Source organism: Pleurodeles waltl, chromosome 1_2 (assembly GCF_031143425.1).
Source record: "Pleurodeles waltl isolate 20211129_DDA chromosome 1_2, aPleWal1.hap1.20221129, whole genome shotgun sequence".
In the NCBI taxonomy this organism is placed as follows: domain Eukaryota; kingdom Metazoa; phylum Chordata; class Amphibia; order Caudata; family Salamandridae; genus Pleurodeles; species Pleurodeles waltl.
Genome location: NC_090437.1, coordinates 849,509,403 through 849,534,670, shown reverse-complemented (window position 1 = coordinate 849,534,670; position 25,268 = coordinate 849,509,403).

Here is a 25,268-nt window from a genome sequence, read left to right as displayed (position 1 = left end):
AATCTGTGACAAAAAATATGTTGTGTCTAGTAAATAAGATGGAAGTTCAGTGACATAGGGACATAAGAAAAGATCCAGGTATCTGGATGTATTCTTCAACAGAGAGCCTATCATACTTACAATAGGTCTCCCAGGTGGGCACCATTTGTCTTTATGGACTTTAGGCAGGAAATAAATACATGGAACTCTAGGGAAGTCCACTTTCAGATATTTAAATTCTTCACATTCAATGAGTTGACATTCCAACTATCTGTTTAATATCTTGTGGTAACTATTTTGATGAATTGAAATTAGATTTTTTCTCAATCTCTCAGTGATCACGGTGGTGTAGCTGACACTGGGCTTCCTTAATATATTGATCCAAGTCCATAATAACAATGTTTCCGCCTTTGTCTGAATGCTGAATGCTGAATGCATTAGTTCTAAGTACATTGAGTTAATTCCAGTCATTGGGGTGAAATTTCTAGATCTTATGATTTGCTTAATAGGATTCTTCTTCATACGTAATTTATCTATCTGTATATATATATATATATATATTATTATTATTTTTGGGATGCTATAGTTAGCATTAGAATTTACATGTACAAAACCATAGAAATTCAGCTGTTATAGTTATTTCAAATAACTATAACTCATGTCCTAATGAAATCATAAGTTATGTCATTGCCATGCATATTTTTCAGATCAATCATTTTACTGCAAATGTTGCAATGATACTATCAGTGATGTCATAGAAGATGCAATTAGTGACTTAATACATGAGATAATTAGCAGTGCATGGCGAGGGCGCGAGTTATAGTTACTTGAAATAACTCGAACTATAGCAGCTGTATTTCTAAGTTTTTATGCATGTAAATTCTGATCCTAACTACAATGTCCTTATAACCTTTGTTTTTTCAGTGAATTTCTTTATGCTTTTTTTAATGCAGTGACGAGTTGGCCTGCCTCCTGCTTCCCTCCAACCCCACACCTCGAGGGAAAGGCAAGAAGAAGGCACTCAAAGATGTGGGACAAAGCAAGGAGAAAGCAGTGGAAACTAGGGAAAGGCAAGGAAAAGCCACACAAAAAATGAAGGAAAAGGCAAGGAGAATCTGTGGAATTGAGGGAAAAGCAAAAGGAGACACACAAAATGGGGAAAAAGCATGGAGAAAGCAGTGAAAATGAAAGAAAAGCAAAGAGAAGGCACACAATATATGGGTGGAAAAGCAAAGAGAAAGCAATGAAAACAAGGGAAAAGCAAGGAGGAGGCACAAAAAACCGGATAAAAAAGCAACGTGAAAGCAGTGAAATTTAAATCCCATTATTTCCTACAGGATTTATATTTTGGTAGACTGGCCATTGGTCACCATTGTGATGGAGTAACCCCTCTGCCGAAATTTAAATCAGACCCTTAGTCGGTCATATTACCTCCTGTTGATGAGGAGTGGTTCCTATAATGAAGCAAGGCATAGTTGGTGGATGAGGGGTCCACATCCTGAAAAGGGATACCTCTTGAACATATGAAGCCTCTATTATCTGTGTAGTTTATACTTTTTGTTGTTGTCAAGTATTTTCGGTAGGATAGATAGCTGATTTAGCTAACTTCCTCTCACTTTCCCTTCTTTTTCTTTAATATCCTGATTGGTAGGCAAGGAAATAAAAGATCAATAATTTCCTTTATAAGGAAAGACATGTTTTCTGCCCTTGAAACCTTTATTAACAATTATATTCAGCTGACTGTAATACACTTTATACCAGGGAATACATTATTAATCATTGTTGACCACTGAAATTTCAGTTTTCAAGTTTCTGAGACAGATCTGATGATGTGCCAGAGTGGTAACTCCAGCTTCCAAGACAGAGGCTCTGAGACCATGCCATGCTTTGTCAGACAGGAATCCAGCTTGCGATTTCATGTTATTCAATTGTTTAAAGCAATCCTTTCCTTCATGCATCACTCTTGTAAGAATATTAAAGTCTTACCCAGTGACTGTGCTGTCTTTACAGCTTAAGTTACAATCCTCAAAGCCAGGTTACTGCCCACATAAGCCTTTTTAGTCCTTTCCTATTAGACAGATTTTAGCTTTCATTAGAACAAAGCCTGTTTTGGACAGACCAAAAACTGACATTGGGCTTAGAGCCGGCACGTTATTTACCACTGGCTGACTTTATTGTCATTCTCATTCACTTCCTTCGTATTGCATGGGTTGGATTAGCATTCTTTTCTTTAGTTTTTTCCTCCCTTAGATCATAAAGATTGGCTGACTTATATCCTTCCACCACTCACATTTACGGAACTACGTTTTGCTTTTTCACTCAGCACCTCATGTGATTGCATGTGTTTTCTTTCTCTCTACCTCTTCTGATGCTTCCCCATTCAAATAGGCATCCTGCACATTGAGTTGCCCTCCACCCTTGTCATAAAAGCAAAGGTACAGCTGTAAGAAATTGGGCCATTAGTTTAGGGAAGAAAGTACCCATCTGGAGTAATAATCACATTCCTTGTCAAGGTAAACCTGTAAAGTCACTAAATTAACCATAGCTCAGCCCCTGGTAACTATGGGACAAACCAGAAAGGCTTGGTTTAGGGCAACGTTTAAAGCATTTATGCAGTACAAACAAGTTATAAAATTGGAATACCAAACACTGAAAATCTCAAATTAGAACAAGGATTGTCAAAGCCAATATGTCTCTTTTTTAGGAGATCTATTTGCTTTGTCAAGCCATTTTAGCCAGGTTGTGCAGCTGTTCAGTTGCTGTACAGCATGGCTAAAAGTCGGTAAAAGAGAACTATTATGCTGCCAGCGCATGAAGACGGCAGCAAAAAAGGAAACACAAACCAACGAGCACAGTGCTGGTAGCTTCTTGATAGCATCTTGATGCCCATTGGCTTGATTTTTGGACGCTTTATTTCTGGCAGGACAGGAGGGGGCTAGCAATGAAGAGGGGGCTGGGGTGGATGGGGTAAGCAACAATGGAGGAGGGGTAGATCGGACAAGCAACATGAGGGTGGGGGAAGGGCAAACAACAAGAAGGAGATGGGGGAGGAAGGGAGTGCCAGTAAAAGGAAAAAGTACATTTAGAAATGGCTAGCAGCAGAAGGACACTGGGCAAAGGAAATAGTACTTGTGCCATGCTCCAGCATAGAGAAAACCCACAAAGACAAAGTTTAGCTGTCATTTTTCTGATCAAAGAAAAGCGATGGCGATGAAGACAACCAATGGGAAGCAATGAGTGGTTCCTAAGCCCCCTAAGCACAAAATGGCTTGCAAGAAACAGTGCATGCGCTGCATCAGATGAGACCTAAGGTATAGGGTGTGGAGGGAGAGTTTGGAGAGAGGGGACACACTGTTAAAGAGATGAAGGTGGCCCGAAGTATACTGAAGGGCATACATTTGTGCTCCCATAACATTTGTGCCCTGTCAGAGGGAAACAGCCTTCACCTAGCAGTATTTATCATGTAGATCCTTTACTACACTGTCTTTACCACTCAGATAAGTACCAAGCAGGTAAGCATTTGTACCTTTACCACCAGTACTTTACCACACAGTCAAATATTTTGTTAATGATATAATTTTTATCTTATTTTAAAGATATGATCTTAGTGTTTGTGGATGGGTAGAGGTAAAGGGAGGTAAGGGTGACTTTAGAGTTGAGGGATGGATAGAGGTAAAGGCAGGTGATAGTGGCTTGAATTGTTGGGAGGCATAGAGGTAAAGGGAGGTGAAGGTGACACAAGGGTTCAGATGTGGGTAGAAGTAGAGGGAGGTGAGGGTGACTTAAAGGCTGAAAGCTGGGGAGAGATAAAGGGAGGTGAGGATGACTAGAAGGCTTGGGGAGGACAGAAGTAATGGCAGGTGTGTGCGACTTGAGAGCTCAGGGCTGTGTAGAGGTAAAGGGATGCAATGGTGAGTTGAGGGCTCAGGTCTTGGTTGAGGTAAAGGAAGGTGAGAGTAACTTGAGGGTTCAGGGGTGGGTAGAGGTAAAGGGAAGTGAGGGTGACTTGAGGACTTACCGGTGGATAGAGGTAAAGGAAGGAGAGGTGACTTGGGGGCTTAGGGTGGGTATAAGTAAATAGGTGTAAGGGTAACTTGAGGGTCAGGGTCAGTAGATTTAAAGGCAAGTGAGGGTAACTTGAGGGTTCAGGGGTGGGTAGAGGTAAAGGGAGGTGAGGGTGACTTGTGAACTCATGGAAGAGTAGAGGTAAAGGGAGGTGAGGGTGATTTTAGGGTTCAGGGGTGAGTAGAGGTAAAAGGAGGTGGTAGTGACTTTAGTGTTGAGGGGTTGGTGGAGGTAAAGGGAGTTGAGAGTGACGAGCTTCAGTGATTAACAGAGGTAAAAAGGTTGGGGGTGATGATTGGATAGCATGACATGGTACAACTTATGATTGTACAGTATGTTATAGTATGGTATGGTATGATATGGTATGCTATGGCTGTTATGAACTGTTATCTTATGCGATGGCCTGTCATAGTATAGTATTTTATAATATGGTACAATATGGTATGGACTGTCACTGTGTTGTATGGTATGGCCACTTATTGTATAATATTATATGCTATGGCATGGTATTGCATGGATTGTTATTCTATACAATGGTATGTTATAGTCTGTTATTGTATAGTGTGGTATGGTGTTGTATGTCATGGCCTGTTATTGTATTATATATTATGGTATGAGAATGTTATGGCATGGTATTGAGGTGTACAACCTATGAACTGCTAACAGCACGGTACACATGCATTTAGACAAGCACCAATATCACTCTTTGGTACAATTTAAAAACATGTAACTTACTTTGGCTTTCCCAAATTGGGTAGAAGGCAGCATTAGGGGGAATTTTTTTCAAAATGAGTATGTGTCAGAAACTAATGCACCCTTAGTGAATGCTGCAAAATTTAATGATAATAGAAGTTAATAAATTGTTTTGTTATGCAGCTCAGAAAAGACCGTCCGGGGACTATTACTGGAAGGAGAAGTTTTGAAAAATTTGTAAAACAAACAAAGAGTGAGGGGAGCAGTAGGCCCAGGATGAAAAAGCAAAAACAAAGGGGCATGACATCAGCTAAAAAGCGAGATACAGAGGCATAGAAGTATGTAAAAAGAACATACAAACGGACAATATACACCTACAAAGAAAAAGTAGCACAAATCCAAGCACAAGCAGTGGGGAAGAACACTAATCAAGAAATCCATCAGTACTTGGTTCATACTTCCAGGAAGAACAATCAATTGATCAATCAATCAATCAATCAATCATGGATTTGTAGAGCGCAGCTAATCACCCTAAGGGTCTCAAGACACAAAACATGGAAACAACGTGAAGCTGACGTGAGGAGACATAAGCTCACCAATGAAAAGGAAATAAGAGCGACAATGAAGACAACTAATGCAGAGTAATGGGTGGGCTATTTATAGATCTTCACATAGGACAGGTCATGCATGCTGTGTCAGGGAAATTCGAAAAATAAAAGTACAATTTAATAACCAGAATAATACCAACATAAAAAATAAAAAACAATATAGGGAAAAGTACATATGATTAGTTTAAGTTTTAAGTAGGGATAGCATCAAGAAACACTAAGTTTCAATGATAGTCAGTGTTTGTGGTAGACCATGCCTTAGTGCAATTTGATGTTGATTTCAATGGAGAATGGGTTGGATACACCAAACAGGATGGTCATGGGCAAATAGGTTACCTCACAGGGTGTCAAGCAGAGGGCAGCAGCAGGGTCTAGATCAGGTCCAGTTGCCACTAGTTAGCTGGGAAGTTGCACAAATGTCCTCCTGTAGTTTGTTCTACCCATTAAACTTGAACAGTAGGACAGGTTTATGGCCCTTGGAGTCCACTTCTTTGTCTTGCATTCAAAAGAAAGCAGGTCAAGTTATTTAGGGCTCTTCTCAGGTCACAGGAAAAAGTTAGTCCTCTTCAGACCTTTATCAGGTCCATAAGTGCTCTGATGTGGGTGCCTGGAGATGCCACAATTATGCCTGGCATAAGTAGTGGGTGGAAATGAATCCTGAACATGCCCTAACCATTGGGGTCATTCCTGTGGCCCACTCTATCCACTTTGGGTGTTTTTCAAAATGGCAAAGTTCTTTGGTCACACTCAACTTGGGCTCTTGGTGTATGTCAAGAGAGTACTATGGTAATCTAAGTGTTCTCCCACATCAAACACCAAAACTTAGTTTGGGGCTGCTGCTGTAATTAGAATAAACCCAGAGACAGACACCTGGTAGAACAAAAATAGGGTTCTCCAGCAACCTGACAGTGAATTCACAAGAATTGTTTTGGAATTCTGTTTCCTTTCTTTTCAAGTGCATTCCCAGTGTTTTCTTTAAAACCCAGAAGCAGACGTTTCATCAACAACCATACAGTAGATCCAGAAGAATTGCCTTGCCATCCTGTCCTCTGCCTTTCAAGTTCACTCCAAAGTGTTATGTGTAAAACCAGCATACCTGTCAAGCAGAATTTGACACTCAAGCAGGAATTGACACTTTCATATCAAAATGGTGCTCGCTGCCCCCCACCCTGCATATTCAATGAAGTTCAGATGAATCATCTCTACCCATTGATGTCAGCCTATAGTTTGCCGTGGGGAAGCATTTCACACCTTTTCATGCCTATTCAAATGATAAAGCCTGGCTGGTAGTAGTTTGAGAGCAAATGCAAACTAACCTATAGGCAATTCAAGTAGGGCCAATGTAGCTTTCTAGAATACATTTTTCTTTAATATTTATTGTAAGAAATTGGGTAATTGGACTAGAAGGGTGGAAGCTCCACTCAGGCAACAACCACAATACTTATCAGGGTGAACCCCAAAAGTCACTAAATTAATCTGTGCTTAACCCTCTGTTAGCTAGGCATGAAAACAGTCAGGTTTATCTTAAAGGAAATGTGTAAAGTATTTATATAGCACACAAAAATGAATAAAGTAAAAACTGAATACAATAAAAATCCCATACCTAATTAGAAAAATAGAGTAAATTGTAATAAATAAAATGATACCAGAACAACAAAATCCAACCAGAGATATTCAGTTTCAAAGTTTTAAGTGCATAAAGCACCCAAAAGCACAGACCACCACTCACAGTCATCTGGTTGAGCTAGACTGAGAAAACAAATCACAAGTCAGGCCGAATGCATTAGGGTGAGGATTGGATACAGAGACCAGGTTAGTCCAGCTGAAAAGTTACCATCAAAGACTGGCATACAAAGTTCTGTTCACAGCTGAGGTGGCTGTGAGGAGCAGGCTGTGCATCACAGACAGTCATTGATGTATTTTAAAAAGCTGGTTGGGCATCATGGACAGGCATTGCTGTAGCTTTGTGGTGGTGGTCATTGCGTGCTATTGTTGCTGTAGCATGAAGAGAAGGTCTCACCAGAGCTTGTCGTTGGCAGTTATCCTGGGCAGTAGTGTTGTGGTAAAAACAGGCCCATTTGTGGTCACAAGGAGCAAAAACTTCAATATTTTAACCTATTTTGTGGAGGAGTACAGGTCCAGGATCTGGTGAGGCAATTTCTGGGGATCAGGGACTCACTCCAGCCAAAGCCAGCAGGACTCAGTCAGGTCCAGTTGCAGGTCCAGGCAGGCTCAGTTGCAGCAGGTCAGCTTGACAATTTTGCAGTGGGGCTGATGGAGCTTATTGTGTCCCTGTAGTTCTCACAGGAGGTCAGCCAACCAACCCCTGGAGTCACTCAGGTTAGCCTGGGATGATGGCAAGCAGGTTCAGCACGTCCAGTCTTTCTTCTTAGCAAAGCTGTCCTTCAAGCAGCAGGGCAGGCCTTTGGCCTCAGGGCAGTCCTTCTTCTGTAATTTCTAAAAGTCCAGGTTCTGATGAGTGGCTACAGAGGTTCAGTTTTTATAACTGGTGCCAGTCTTGTGTGGTGGGACTCCCTGTCCTAACCCTAGATCTGGTTCTGGAAAGTTATTCCCCTTCCCTGTGAAGGCTACAAACTATCTGGGGTGACAAAAGACAGGGCAGGCCTGGTGTTGGGGTTCCTTTGTGTGTTCAGGAAGCAAAGCCCTTTGAAGTGTGAGTGGGGATGGGTACAGCCTCTTCTAGTAATCTTGCTTGGATGGCCTAATGTGTCCACACCTAAGCCCCCTTGTGTTACTGTCTGGAAGCAATACACAAATCCCAACAGAAGTGCCATTCACAGTCATGTGACTAAAGGACACTGGCAAAATGGGTGGGAGAAGAAAATGGCAATTTTCTAATAGTAGTATTTTCAGAATTGTGACTTAAAATCTGACTTCACTATTAAGGAGGGTTTTAACTACAACTCATTTGAGTGTACAAATCCTATCTCTGTTGTCTCCCAATCCGAAGTTAACTCCTATTAAATGTGGCAAGGTAACCCAGTGTTAAGCAATAGGAGAGGTAGGCATTACAGCTAAAAATGACTTTCAGAGTTTTTCCCTGCCTAGGCATGTGAAATGAAAATACTCATAAATACAGTCTACCCTACAAGTCTTCAGAGCCTACTTATACATATTAAAAATTAAGGCTTAGGCTTGACAAAAGATTTATTTTGCCAGGTCAAAATGGCAGTTTAAACCTGCACTACAGGCTGTGGTGTGAGGTCTGAGCTACTTTAGTGGATCTATGCTATTAGCTTTTAATTTACAGGTCCTGTTACATGCAGCACCATTTAGGCACTTACAAGTGAATTCAAAGTACCAATCAGGTATAAACCAATTTTACCCTGTTTTATGAAGAAAGCACAAGCACTTTATTACAGTTTTACAGGGTTAAAGGGCATAGATTCCTACTGCCAATAAAAACGGCTTTAGCAACAGAAGGTGAAAATCTGAAGGTGACCCTGAAAAAAAGACCAGGTCCACCTTCTATCAAAAACCAAACTTCTCCATTAAATTGGATATTAAATACCTATTAAAATATATATATAATTTTTATTCTAGCAAGTCCCATTCCTAAAATACAGATTTCGGGTGTAGATTGGAACTATGGTTTTCAACATAGGACAGCTAGATCTGCCACAGCAAAACATAGCTGTTGGGTACAAGTCATTGTAAGGTTATGTTAACATTACATTTTTAAATGTCCTACTTTTAAAAACTATGAACCCTGTCTTGCAGGCCACAATTCCTACATGGGGGTGACAAATGAATATTTAAAAGAGTGGTTTTGAACTATCTCGTTCGAGTTTAATTTTTTTTATTTTTGTTGCATATACGAGCATATTTTTTTAATTAACCATCGCACAGAACTATTGTCTTTGGCAATGCGTGTTCTTTGCTTTGTGGCAGTATTTGAGAAGATAAGTGGATGTGGTTATTGAAATATATGAATTTTTCAACTCAAAAATTAAACTCTTTTTTTTCAGTCTTTGCCATGTTAACTTGGTGATATTAATTTTCCTTTAGTGATTTTACGGTATATGTTCCAATGAGCAAACGTTTTACTCCATTAGATGGCAATTGTTTAAAAACACATGAAGAAGGACCCTGCATAAATTGAGGTTTTTCCAAGTTATATTGTTGTTTCACCTTTATGAGTGTGGGACCTGTAACACTGTAACACATTCCTTTTTGACGCTCGTAGAATTATGTGCGCACAGACTGTGGTGCAATGAATCTGGGATGCCTCAAAGCCAATAAAAAGCATTGACAAATAAGAATAAGTAGCATGGTCAAGTGACTTTAAACTGTTGACATGCCCCACCGATTGTGGCATAGCCTGAAGTAAATCATGTAGGGATAATATACTGCCCGCTAACTATTGTACTGCGCCCCAAGAGTGCCATTCCAAGAGGCATTCACCACATTGACATTGTAGTCAAACAAAGACAGAGAAACTCTCCAAGTGGCTGCAAGTAAACGAACCTGCAAGTATCTTTCCAGGCATTGGTTCTTTAAACTCTCATGAAAAGTATAATTTGCATAAACATAAAAACAGAATGCAGTACCTGCTCTAAAACTTTACAGAGTAGCGATGGGTTGATGTAGACAGAAACAAAACCAGCATTCACAATAAAAGGAAGAAAATGAGTTACATTTTCCAGTTAAGAGGCTGGCAAATGCAATTAAGAGCTTATTAAACGTCTTATTAAACATTGGTCATGTCTGTCCGCATTTATTCCATCAAGTACTTTGTAATGGTCAAGATAGTACATATATTTTCAACAAAAACTAAATATAGCCAACCCCTCGGGATTTTGATAGCAAAATGTGGGCCAGATTTAAGAGAAAACAATGGTGCGAATCGCTGCGCAAAATTTGGCAGCGTCGGGCGGCGTCATTTTAAAAATTCAGGTATGCGTCATATTTACTAGAATACAGCACGCCCCGTGTTTCCTCCTGCGCCAGCGCTACATTTGCTGCTGTGTGCCAAAGCAGCAACCCTTGCAAAATACTTCAAGGATGGCTGTGTTGAGGGGGGATTGTTTTTGTGCAGGAAAGAACACCTTTCTGCACAAAAACAATATTAAATAGCAATTTGCTCTTTCCATGTGTGCTGCAGCACACATAGAAAGAGCAAATAATGAGGAGAAATGAAAGAATTTCTCATTGTTGCACCATGCTAAACTCGTACATCTGAGGCAGCTTCAAAATGCAAAGGGTGTTGCTGTGGCAAGCCCACAGCAACAACCCATTGCATGCCCCTTCTACGTAAAATGCTGCGTGTGAAGGGCCGTATTTTCAAGGTGGTCTTAAGCTACAAAAAGTGGCTTAACGCAACCTTGAATATATGGTGCAGTGCACAGCACCACTGGAGAAGTGGAAAACTGGAAAAGTGACACTCCGGTGGCGCTAGGGTCTTTTAAATATGCCCCTAAGGCCCAAATTTATGGGAAATGACACACAACTGCGCTAGCACAGTTGTGCATCAATATTTTGACTGCAAGCTAACGTCACTCCCTAGCGTCATCTATGCACCATATTTTAAAAAATGATGCATGATAGCGCTAAGGAATGGTTGGCGTAATAAAAAATGCTGCTAACCATTGCGACATGCCATAAGGAAAAATGATGCTAATGCTGCAAAAGTGGCACTAGACCATTTTGCAGAACATATTTTGTGTTGTTGGTTTCGCCTTCATGATGCTCTGCTAAACGTGTGACATATAGTTTCCCATGCATCTTAGTTGCAGGAGATGGTATACACACGTGTCAATGAAAGTTGCTATATGCAGTGTGTATATAACGATATGTGCAGTGTCATTTCAGTAACATATGACCACAGCAGTGGGTTCATGGGATATGAAACCTCACATATCATTCTTCCTGCATGGACACATGTGAACTTTGACAAATGTCTGTGTAGTCATATCAGTACCACCTATGTTTCCGTATGTCAGAATACATGTGAAGGTCATTTATTTCTGTCAATGATCTTGTGATACATATGGAATTACATTTGTGGTAAGTTGCCTTTTGTTCAGACTCCAATACACATTACCAGGCCTGTGCCATTTAAGTAGTACATGTGTGCTGAGATATCTGGCATATGAGTGCATGCCACCAACTAGATACTCACAATTGACCACATCATGTTTGTTATGACTGTCACATACAATGGCATGCCACTGTGTAGCAGTGTTGCAGTCTGGCAAAGATGGCAGTCAATTCTTCATCACTAATGTGGGAATTTTTATGCCAACACAGACCCATGGTTGCATGTGAAGGCTCAGGTTCACAGAGCTCCAGACTGCTCAGTCCGCTGTGCACATGCATCAGGCCCCTGACAATGACAACAGTCCATCTAGTCAGATCAGTGGTGTTAGGGTGTTTTGGGTGGGCATCTAGCCTCTTCATGATTGCTATTCAACAGAGCAATGCACAGTCCTCTACAAACAGACACATGTACATTTGTGATCAAATGGACTGGGATATCAAACTTGATGTCAGCCTTTCCCTATCATGTACTGAGGACTGGCTACTGGCACTTGTAGGACACGTCTCATCATTTGGCATGGTCTAACAGACATGGATTGTTGCCCTTAGTAATTTCCATGGACAGCTTGGTTAGAGGTTGAATCTCTGGTGTGACTTCTATTTTGGGAACGTGCCAGGGGACAGATGGTGTCATCTGTCACTGGCTCCTGTCATGTTGATATGCGATAGGGAACTACCAAGTTATTGTAGAGGCAAACATGAGTGGGTTATGTACTGACCTAGCCACTCTCTCTGTACATATGTTGGGTGATCACATGTAGACATTGATGTGTTGCACAGTCAGTATTGGTCTTTGTGTGCTCCTTCTCCAAGTTTTACCGCATTACTTGTTAGGAATATTTTGTGTCCTACATTGCTGCCAATCTTCTGGCTGCTTACACTTTGTACACATTTTCTACAACAGCATTGTCCACTCATACATGAACAGGATGCAATGTGTGAATTGTGTAAATTGTAGATGTACACATCTTCTACTACTGGCTACAGGATAGTTACTGGCCCATTGCCTGGCTTTGCGAAATTTAATGAGTCCCACACACACATGTCATTACACCTGCCACCGCACTTGTGTCATCTACAAGTGACCTCTCATGTTGTATTTCTAAGTATTTGTCAGTAGCTCTCAGCTGTCCATCCACATCCTTCATTGAACATGGGTATGCATTTATTCCTGCATTCCACAGCCTATGTCGGTCTTAACATGACTGTATGATGTTGATGTGCGAAATCATCTCAGTGCTGCTTTTTTCATTAGCCACACGAAACATATATGTCCACTTCTACTCCCATTCATTTTTTAATGGGTCTGTGATATGTTTGGACATTGCTGGACATACTTGCACATCCCACACCTGACTGGCATGTTGGAGACCTAAACATACTAGAGAATTTTTCACTGTTGGTACCTCGCTTTTGGTATGGCATGTGAGTGACAATGAGTGGTGTGTATTGCTATGTGCTATGTGATGGTGTAATACACACTATACTAGGTTACCTTGCTGACACATGTCAACCATTGTTGGTCCTTGCAAACCTTTTGCTACCTAAACCATACACCCGTATATCAGTCTTCATATGTATATCTGGACTTGCTGTAAGACAGCAGATTTTTGTGACAAGTGTGTATAGAATGTACTTAGAAAGTGGAACACACTCTGCCTACATTCCACCCAGACAATAATTTGGTGGTGCACTGTACCATTTTATTCTTAGATCCTGACAATGGGCCATATGTTCGGATAATGGGGATAATGGTTCAGCACCCATTGCTGCTTTGTCTGGCAACCCAGAGCACACTCCACAGTGTGTGTGCCATAACGGATGCACAGCGCACCATGTGTCAGGGTTGTGCCCAATGGCAGTGCCAGGACATAAGCCTATGGATACACAGTGCAAGCTCTGCCTCTAACTTTGGTTACAAACCCTGTCAAGTAATTGAAGGTCCATAGTTACCAATGATGTCCACCATTGTCACACATGCACAGTGCAGCAATCTGCCTGAGATGTGACACTGTTCAGTTCCTACATTACTTAAATACCATTTGATAACAGCCCCTGCCTTATGTATGCGCCCCTTGCATACATTCTGCCAAGCATGGTGATGATGTGGGGAAAGGGCTAGGAATTTGCACATTGCCTACTTAACGGCGCGTTATGTGTTGTGGTGCATGGATCTAGGCCTTCAAGAGCCATATGCTCGTGAGTTACATGAAACTGATGTGTGATATGGAGCCACTAGACCCTCTCACATCACAAACTGTGTTGCTGCCATACTTGTAACTATTGTGTTTCTTTAATACTCTCTGAGGTATGAGTTACATTCCACTTGTATATGTTTTGGAGAATGACTTGTACAGTGACTTTGTGTAGAAGTTCTGTACAATTTGTAGTCACCTGCGAACTCCTGCAGCAGTGTTTTGTAGTTCCCCCCCAAATTTGCTGCACCATTGTCCTCCTCCTCTTCGTTGGGGACATCTATCTGTTCATGTGTAGAGACACCATGGTACCCCTACAAAGCCAAACTCTGGCCTCTGTTACCATGTGGCACTAATCATGCAGTGCAACACATAGGGGCACATTAAAACAGCGGCCATGGCCACCAAAAGACGGTTGTCGCAGCTAACATCTGTCAGACAAAATATGACCACAGCTGGATTTCTGCCACAAGAAGGGCAGAAATCCGGCTGTGGCCATACTGGCAGACGGTGTTATGGTGGTGCTACTACCAACAGCAGTGCCACGCCAGTAGACCGCTGCCAGCCATATTATGTCAAATAATACAGCCTGGCGGTGTTCTGCTGGCGGGCGCTGCTGGAGGTAGCATCGCCCCGTCCCCTGCTGGAAGACCCCCTGGATGCAGGTAAGTCAGGTTTCGGACATGGAGGGGAGTGGGCGGTGTTTTGTGTGTGTGGGGGTGTGTGCATGAATGTGTGAATGTGTGCATGAATGCAAATGTGTGTGTAGTGTTGTTTGCATGTGTGTGCATGTGTGAGAATGCGTGTAAGAATGGAAATGTGAATGTGTTTCTGCGTGTCAAAATGAATATGTGTACGGATGTGTGCTTAAATGAATGGACGCATGCGTGTATGAATGCGTGTATGCCTGCGAGTGTGCGTGTATGGGGGAATGAAAGCGGGGAGCGTGGATGGAGGGGGGAGGGGGTAGGGGGTATCTGAGAAGTGTAAGGGGGGGTGGGTGGGCTATCCACCAGTGACAGGAAAGGAATTCCCTGTCCCTGGTAGGGCCTACCACCATTGCTTTTGTGGCGTTGCGAACGCCAGGAAAAACCATGGTGGTAGGCATGGTTAAAATGCCGCCGGCGGTACAATAGCGGCTGCCGGGTTGGAGATTGTTAGCTCATGGCGGCCTGTGTGGTATATTGGCGCAAACTTTTCAGAAATCTGAGCCTAAATGTTTTCCTTTCTTATCGATGAACAGTTTTATGGATACAAATCAGCTGAACATAACGTATCAATTGAATTTAGGATAAGAAAAACATCTCTAATTAACTAACATCTCTGGCAGACAATTTACAGATGGCTCTGGTAACACCACTTAGATATTGTATTGCAGACAAATGCAGACTTATTTCCTGCTTTTTCCATTAAAGTTGAGCTATTACCAAGCCTTTGAAATCAGATGTATTTAGATGTTTAAAAAAAGCTTATAGGATATGGGATGACATGATGGGTTCAGTTTTTAGGGTCGAGTCTGAGAGTGCATGTGTTTGTGCATGCGTCTCGTATGCGAGGCGATGTTGTGATCAGGAAAGGGCTTGGAGCCCACCTGTTGCTCACCATTTATTGATTTGCAGGGCACTCTTCTTTAAACCCTTGGAATTTATCAAGACGTGTCTGGCATCATTTCCGTTCCTCGTTGTGGAGCAGGGATCAAGCACTAATTGATTTCAACTTAATTAGTGCCCTTTCGCTGCTCCAGACATGATCAAGGTTCTATTTTATTCTAATGTCGAGTGCCCCGCAAACAGAAGGCTTGTGACTGGTAAAAAGGGCCTAGCAGGCACAAAATTGCAAAGTTTTATTTTTTAAAGCTAACTTTATTTTATTTAAGTAAGTCATCTTTTCTCAGTTTTCACTCATGTTTTGTTTTTTTGCTTGTGGGCGCTATTGTCAAAACATGACAATTAACTTGTTTTTCTTTCTTTCTGAAAGCCTCAGACACTGGAGATGTTTTTCATCTACCACAGTGTTCCAAGTTCTTCCTGGCATATTCTGAAAACCTTAGAATACAATGTTGTTTCAAGACTAAGGGGGTTATTACAACTTTGGAGGAGGTGTTAATCCGTCCCAAAAGTGACGGATATGCCACCAGCCGTATTACGAGTCCATTATATCCCATGGAACTCGTAATACGGCTGGTGGCATATCCGTCACATTTGGGACGGATTAACACCTCCTCCAAAGTTGTAATAACCCCCAGAGTTCACTAATCGGCTTGCTAATTGGCTTGTTTAGAATGCTTTTGGTTTTTTGGGTACAAATAACATTTTCAATGAGGATTGGATCTGTTTTAGCACCCAATAGTCTAGGACTAAAAATGAGAATAAAATGCATGTGTTTTGGGCCCATATAGTGCATGTTACTACGTCATAGTTCACATTTAGCATGCCCAGATAATTACAGCTAAGCTCTGTTTGTACGTTACTGGGCTAAAAACACAGCTAGAGAAATTTGTGCTCCATGTCTAATAGTCACTGATGCTTAAACAGATGCGAATGGCATTTCCACCACTTTAAAACCATTACTACTCAATTGCACCACGTAACTTACAATTAAAGTCTGCTTTCCACAACTCTGAAGCATGTTATGTAATATAGTTAATAAAAGATCTAGAGGATGTTTTAGAGTGATAGTTGTGCTTCTCTCCTGTCACAAGATTGGTCATAGGGAAGAATGCGAGCTGCCAGGCAGCCTTATTTTCATTATATTCAAGGGTAAGTCATGACATGTACACGCACGAGCGAGTACGAATCATGTCGCTTTCTGGCCTATCTCAATGACATGCACATACATGCATCACTATGCATGCATGCGCATGTGGCATGATGGGCCTGCCACTTTTAGGGTCGAGTGCGAAGCGTTTTGGCCTGTTTTAATCCCCCTCTGGGCTTTTAACCTCGCCCACTCTTGCTATTCATTCTTTGTTGTGCTTGTCTTAAATGCTTCATTTTTATTGATGCATTTTGTGAAATGTGCCTCCTTTGTGTGCTGAGTTCCCTCCCAGGCAATTTCTCTAAGTGAACATGTTTGTGGGCCTCTATGACACCACGTCAAGCTTCCTCCTGTTACAACATGTGATGGCCCCTCCTCTAGTTTCAATTTGCCTTTCATCCCAGCTGCGATCCTTTCTAGACATTCATACTGGGAGCCAATAACTCTCACGCTCACGATCATGGTGGCTGTAGCAATGTGAACTGACTTGCTTCTGGCATCTGTTTTACTGTTCATTTTCAATTTATGTGTCAAGAAAAGTCCAATTAGGGATTTACAATGCCAATAGCTTTAACTCAAGCAAACGCGAGGCCCATTGCATTGCAAATGCTTGTTTATATTTATTTTTTGGAAGTCAGAATTGCTGCAGAGGTTTGGTTAAAGGGTATCCAGGAAGTTAGCATTGGATGGTAACAGAAAACCAGAATTTGCACGGGGCCATACGGAGTGAGATGAGATGTGATCATCACAATAATCGATTCAAAGATTGCGTCTCCGCTCCATCACTGGCTGCTTTACTCGAGGCGCTGGTTATTGAGCAAGCCACTCTAAGCTGGCTGATGTTATTATGGGACAACACATACATATGTACGCATGAAAGAAAAACAGCAGATATTATTTTTTGTGTTGCTTAATTCTCTAATGAGCAAGTACCATTACAGGACCTAAAATAATACATCTAAGTACTACTTCTCTGTTTAACCCTCTGAATTACTGTTGAGGGGGACTTTTAGGGCAGTCTCTTCCATATGAGTATTCTTGACTTCTTCACCTCTTTAGATACTTTGGAGCAGGGGATAGGAAAATAAGGAAGTCAGGGGAAATATATATCCAAACTTGGTGTGATTCACACCATCGTTGACATCTTCTGTTATTACCACCGACTCTCAATCACTTGTTTGTCTATTTAACATGTCAATGATTTTATTCGTATGTGATTGAGCAAAATCAGTCAAAAGTTAATTCATAAAAAATTAAATATTATAAGAATACAAACTCACCATAAATTAACTACCAGTTCACATGTTCAGTTGTTTTTCAGTCATTGGGCCTCCATCTCAGCCTGCCTCCAAGTGACATCAGCTCTCACTTCCCCTATTCCCTTTTACCAGTTTTTATACCTAAGATCGTGGTGAATTACAGAAGATCAAGATTTTCATTGCCGTTACATTATATATTCAGGAAAATTAAAAAAATAGTTTATTCTGATTAAGCTGATTCCAGCGTGCCACTTTATTCCATAATATTTTACTGAATTTACCAAAACCAGTTAGGACCGTTATGTCTCCTGAACGGAAGCACAGTGACAGAACCTCTATGCACGTACATGTTGCTATTAGTAAAAACAGAAGTTTCAATAAAATGCGGCAGGGCAGCCCAAGCTCAACTACAACATGAAAGCAGATGAACAAATGATTCATTTTTGTAATTGCAGAATCTTCATTTATGAGGAACACTAATGCTATTGCCCCAGTTCGTTCTATACTTATAAAGGAGGTGGGTCAAAATAATTTTCACACAGCATATTGCTCCCGCATGATATGCTCAGCTTCTATCTAAGTATTGCATGCACAGAGCTTCATATGAGGATAGGAGTGGTTTAAACTGACCATAAAGCTGTGAAGATTCTAAGTTGCCTCTTTTTCATAACGCCATCACTTGTCTCTTCAAGACGGACTTAAATGCCAAAAAACGAGAGCGAAGAACTTCTGGGTCCAGGACTAGATCACGTATGGGTCTGTCTAGGTATGTGACCCAGTTGTTGTCGAGCGCTTTAGAGATATCTTGGAGCACCATATTTAACAAACCCTCTTTGGCTTGCATTAAATGATGGTAGTATTTAATGAATGGCGAATTACATGTAATATCTTGCCTTAATAGTTCAAATTGTAGTGAGATCTGTGCGCGACAGGTGTACTGAGATAGCTCTAGGGTGCATTTGCTTTAATAAATAATACACTGTAATTTGCCTAGTGTTGTGTCCATTTTAACAGGAAATGCTTGTAGACAGCTTCTCCTTGGTGACCATTATGATTGCCTCTGCAGCTGTACTGTATAGCATTGCATTTAAGCGGCAGAGTGCAAAGGTTAAGTTGCGGGCTTAGATGATAGACCTATCAGTGGTCTGCATATGTCTGTGAGACAAATCCCCAGATGAATATAGTAGATTTCTAAGACGCTATAGTACACTTTGCCAGGCCTAATGTCATTGAAAGCTTTGATTTATTCTTACATTTTCCAAGAAACATCACTTTAGTTTAATTTACGTTTGCCATCTTCGTGTGGGACACACTGTATTGTTTACAGCTCTCCAAGGCTTGCTTTAGGCCTATTTGTGTTTGATGACTAAATCATCTGTATATCGTAGAATCGCAATTTTGTATGACCCCATTTTCAGTGGAAATGCCGTTGCCTTGTTTATTTTGTTGCACAGATCTGCAGTGTACAGGTTAAACCATAAAAGGGGCCAAGACCAGCACTTGTATGATTCCACTATTTGTGTAGACCTTTTCTGACAATTTGGCCCATATTTAAGAAAAATGGTGCACAACTGTGCGTCATTTGTTTTAACGCCGGCTAACTCCATTTCTTAAAGCCATCCGTGCGCCATATGTATAAATGACACACAATGGCCCTAAGGAATGGCTATCATCACAATGAAAGATGCTAGCAGGTCGGGGATGGCATTAGGGGAAATGGCACTAGTGGGTCAGAAATTATGTTAGGATGGTTAGCAGCAAAACTTCTGCCGCTAGTCAGCCGAGCGTCATTTTTTGACGCACAAGCAGCCAAAAAATGACTCCTGTCTAAGCATAGACATAAGTCATTACCACCTTCCCAATACCCACCGTAGGGGACCAGTGTCCCCTGGGAAAGCCCTACATACCCAGTGCCAGGCAGGGGCCCCAATGGCACACCACACACACACACTTACCTGCAACATACTTGGGATGGGTTCCCTCCTCCAGCAGTGTCCCTGTGGTGTGGGTGGTAGTGTTGCAGGGAATTGGGGTGGGCATTTTCGTGCCCATTCCATGGTGTTTCCCCATGGGAATTGGCCCACCTACTCTTTACCGGCTGGTTTGACTAGGCATTAAATAATGGCGTTAAGAGGGCTTAGCGATTTTTTTTTTTTAGGTCTGCCTCCCATCCGTACGTCGTTTCTGTGCTGGGAGTTAAAAATGGTGCAGGGATGCTAGTGTCATTTTTAGGAAGGGAATGCCTACCTTGCATGTCATTGCTGCAAGGTGGGTGGGCGCTTCCTAGAAATGGCGCTAACTCCAAAACTCTGACGCTAGACGGGTCTAATGTCAAAGTATAAATACGGAGTTAGTTTTGCGCCACTTCAGCACCAAAATTATTGGTGCTAAGGCAACGCAAAGCTTCCATAAATATGGGTCTTTGTCTTTGTGATCCATTTCAATCTGCAACATGGGCGTAATGCGGTGCAGCAGGGCCCCCAACCCTCCTGGGGGCCCTTGAGGGGGGCCCCATTCAACCACAGGCCAATAAATAGTGGTGAGATATGAGAGACTCAGGAGCTCCTCTTCTCATTCTGCAGGTGGGTTCTTTATTTGTCGTTAATGCCATGAGTGCTTTCAGCAGTACATGGGAACTTGCCCAGGTGGATAATGTTCTTCAAAGTATTTGATGGTCCACACCATCAAATGCTGCTGTGTAATCCAAGAAGCGAGCAAAAACAGGTGGCTGAAAATGACGATTAGCATGCTGTGCCAAATACGATAGTGTAGTGATTGATGATTTCTGTCTAAATCCAGTTTGATAAAAGTGTATTGATAAAAGGGTACTGTATTTGAAAAAATAGGATGTACCATTGCATAATAACTTTCAAAATTCAAAAAATAGAAATGAGACATTATTGTTCATGGATCATCCTGTTTGATATGATATTCTATTATAATCATCAAAGATACTGCACCATGTTGCATATAATTTGACTAATTTAATGGCACTAAAAACAAGCAACACATGTTTCACCTCTTATGACGGGCACACCTCTGGATTTTTCAAGCCTGAAAAGATACAATCCATAACATTAAAAAGTCACATATAATACACAACATTACATTCATATTCATTATTGCTATCAGAATTTGTATAATGTCAACATTGACATAATTCGATAACATAAACAAACATTCACAGAGACAAAAAAAGGGAAAAAACATCAAGGGCCAGATGTATCAAACAATTTTGCATTGGCAAACGGTGCGAATCACAAAATTTCACTGTTTGCAAATGCAAAATAGCCTTTCAGGATTTATGAAAGGCATTCGAAGTGCAATTTAAGGAATCGCTAAAATAGTGACTCCCTAAATAGGTAATCGCAAATAGGGAATACCTATTTTCTATTACCTATGCACATGTATCATGCATTTCCTAAATGCAAACTGGGCATTTAGGAAATGCAATTGCCACAATTTCAAATTTGGTGGTAACCATGTGCCGTTTTTAAAAATGCATTTTTAAAAGTGCCATGTAGCGCACACATGCAGGAAATGTGTGCGGTTTACATGTGCACAATTTCTTTGAGGAGATGCATCAAAGTGGGCCTTAGGCCCCCAGCATCCTTGGATTTGTATTACCTAAGTTGCAAATTCCCAACAGAAATTCGTAAATTAGGAAATGCAAAACCATTCGCACCTATGGACCTTCAGGACCATAGGGATGAATGGAGTCCCATTCCCTAATAGCAATTGTGAATTTTAAGAAGTTGCTATTAGGGATTCACTATTTTCTTACATCCCATTTTGCATTTCTCAGAAAGAGATTTCTTAAAATTCGCTATGTAAGAGATGCAAAATGAGTCTTTGATACATCTGCCCCCAAATGTTTTAAAATAGACATCTTTTAAAAAAAGAAAATCAGTCATATTATTCATATCAATTGGTGGACAGGTAAATGTCAAGTTACATTGGTCATCCATGAAATATTCACCTTTAGTGTGGGCATTCTATCGAATTTATTGCATCATAATCCACCTGCATGCATAGTGGTTTATTTTCCATTGTAACTCAGAGTTATGAAAGAACCCTAATTGTAACTAGAAATGGGCACCAGTTCCACCAGGGGAGCCAATAGCGAAGTAAACGGAAAGTTTCAGAAGAGAATATTTAAATAATTATATTATTTTTAAAGAATCTGAGCATAATGCCTACCCCACAACAGTATTAATTTGAATCTCCAATCTGTATTCTAAAAGTGAGATCAGCTATTAGGCAGTTGTTACCGCATGCTAGGTCCCGCAACGGAGAGTAAAAGGGTATTAAATGTTCCTTTTCAGCCCATTGTTCTAGTTGTGTAAGTAAGATTCTGGCATACGCTTTCACCTTTACATTTAATAGGGCTATCAGCCAGTAATTTTCTGGACCCTTGGTGTTCCCCTTATCATGAGTCGGTGCAGAATGGATCCTCTTTATGATTGTGTCACTTGCTTGAAAAGAAGAGCGGCTTGATACATTGGTATTAATTGTTCAGCCTAAAAGTTTCTGTCTGCCTTAAAAAGGGAGCCAAGCAGGCTGTATGGGCCTGGAGCACTGTCAGATCCTGTCTGCCTTGGTATTTATTCAATGGCAGAATGATTGATCATAACCTCCTGCTCATTCAATGTCTTAAAGCTGTTCTCAATTGGGCTTATATCTTTGTGTACTATACCAACCGTTGTTTATAAGTTTTTTATTTATGCCACTCATCTTTCCTGCAAAATGCAGTTCCCTTATGTATAACTGGTTCTATATGGAGAGTTTATGTGGCTCTAGAATTGGGCCTGATTGTTGCACGCTGACACTGTGTGAACTTGTGGTACTACTCTTCATTGTGACCTCTCATTGCTGCCCAGAGTTGTTGTCAGTAAGATTTTCTTATTTCCCAAAATTGTGGTCTCCATGTCTTCCAAGAACCAGTCAACCGTGGTTCCACTTTTCCTCTGTCTTCAGCAGGTGGCAGATTGGATGTCTGCAAAGTTTCTGAAGCTGAACGGGGACAAGACCGAATTACTACTGGTCGGTAAATCCCCTACACTATGGGGCCCTCACCTCTGGATGACATTGTTGGGTGCTCCTCCACTTCTTGCTGCATAGGTAAAGAGTCTGGGAGTGTGGTGGGATCAGGAGCTGTCTATGAGGAAACAGATAACTATGGTGGCTGCCACATGTTTTGGCATTTTAAAATCGCTGCGAAAAAACCTCCACTGTATTCCATTTATAGCCCAGCGTACTGTTACCCAGGCCTTAGTCATGGCAAGGCTGGAATAAGGAAATATTCTTTATCTTGGAGTGAATAAAACCCTACTAAAACGTCTTCAAATAGTACAGAATACCGCAGCTCATCTTTTGCTCTGCTCAGTACAGTTTACTAGCTCTGCCACCTTATTAATTTCTCTCCATTGGTTGCCTGTGGAAAAAACGGGTGCATTTTCATGTTTAAATGCCTCCACAACACCGCACCCTTCTACCTGAGCGCTGAACTCACCCACTACGCGACTCAACGTACTCTTAGACCAAGTTATCAGAGCCTTGCTGTTGTCCCTAGTGTCAAGAAGGTCCAGCAAGATGGACGTTCCTTCCGTATTCTTGGACCTAAATTATGGAACAATCTTCTGTTGCGTCTGAAAAACTGAAATTCCTTTTTGGAATTCCAGAAGTTGCTGAAAACATGGCTGTTCCGGTCAATATAGTGTGGAAAGATTGGGTTGCTGACTACCGTAATTCTCTGTCTAGCGCTGGCAAACCTGACAGGTTGCTTTATAAGTTGGGTAATCAATCAATCAATCAATCATGTTTCATCTTTAGGCAGTGTTCTACTGCTTTCTTTGACTTGTCTTTCTTATAAATTTCAATTGCTTCTCTTGGAGCTGCTTTATGTTTTTTGACCATCTCATTGTACCAGAAATTTCCTCTAGCAGAAGCAACTGTCCTAGGTTGCGGCAATAGTATGGCTCTGTTCCCTGCTAGACACTTGTATATTGTGTGTGTGACACTATGGGGGTCATTCTGACCCTGGTGGTCATGGACCGCCAGGGCCAACGACCGCGGAAGCACCGCCAACAGGCTGGCGGTGCTTCCGGTTTCCCACCGGCTTCCCGCTGCCCCAGGGAATCCTCCACAGCGGCGCTGCAAGCAGCGCTGCTTTGGGGATTCCGACCCCCTTCCCGCCAGCCTGGTTCTGGCGGTTTTCACCGCCAGAACCTAGCTGGCGGGAACGAGTGTCGTGGGGGCCCCTGCAGTGCCCATGCCACTGGCATGGGCAGTGCAGGGGCCCCCTAACAGGGACCCACATAGATTTTCAGTGTCTGCGTGGCAGACACTGAAAATCGGGACGGGTGCAACTGCACCCGTCGCACCCCTTCCACTCCGTCGGCTCCATTAGGAGCCGGCATCCTCGTGGAAGGGGGTTTCCCGCTGGGCGGGCGGGCGGCCTTCTTGCGGTCGCCCGCCATCCCAGCGGGAAACTCAGAATGACCGCCGCGGTCTTTTGACCGCGGTACGGTCTTCTGGCGGTTCCCGCCAGGCCGGCGGCATCCACCGCCGGCGGGGGTCAGAATGACCCCCCATGTGTCAAGGCCGTCCAAAGATCACTGCACCACCATGGAACACCTTCACTTCCTGGTCCACTCCAACCACAACTCGTCCATCCGCGACACCCTGGCACCTGGCCCCCGCCCAACTTTAATAGATGACGTCGTAGACATCGCTACCCCCAGTCCCTGGTGGCAGTCGACTACCTCCTCCTTGGTGACCTGAACTTCCACCCTGAGGACCGCACCGACCCAAACACCACCGCTCTACTCGACAACTTCGCCACCGTGGACCTTAGACAGCTGGTCTCCACACCCACACAATCACAGGACACACACTGGAGCCCATCTTCACCTCAAGCGACCGGATCACCACCGAGACCTTCTCCACCCTAGACTGGACCAACCACCACTGCATACACTTCACAATCACCGCACCCAACAGCCGCACCCGCACCTCCAGGATCCCCCACAGGAAATGAAACAAAATCACCAACGAGCAACTCACCTCATCGCTCGCCAAATCCCTCCCTCCCCCCTCTGATGCCAACACAGCAGAGCGCAATCTCAACTTATGGATCATCGAACGCACTGACACTCTAGCCCCTGTCCGGCTGACATCGGCCAAACGCGTACTTAAGAAGGCCAGCTGGTTCACCACCGAACTCCAAGAATCAAAGTGTACCAACAGACGTTTAGAGAAAAAATGGAGGAACAGCCAATCCAGTGAAGACCTCGCTTCATTCAGAGCCGCAACTGCCATCCACTGGCGAAAGATCAAGGAAGGACGCACTCCGGGAGCGCATCAGCTCCTCTGCACATAACTCGAAGGAACTCTTCTCAGTCATCAACAGGTTCACAGACACCCCCTCCAAAGCCACCAGCATCCCCCGTTACAGGATCTCTGTGACAAACTCACCTCCTTTTTCCACCACAAGGTCCAGGACATCTACAACAGCTTCCTGTCACCTGGCACCGGAACCTGCGACCGACCCACCCCCTAGAAACTGCCCAGACTATCCACGACTAGTCCACACTCACCACAGAGGAAACAGTCAACACCATGAACAGCACCCACTCCGGAGCCCCCTCCGA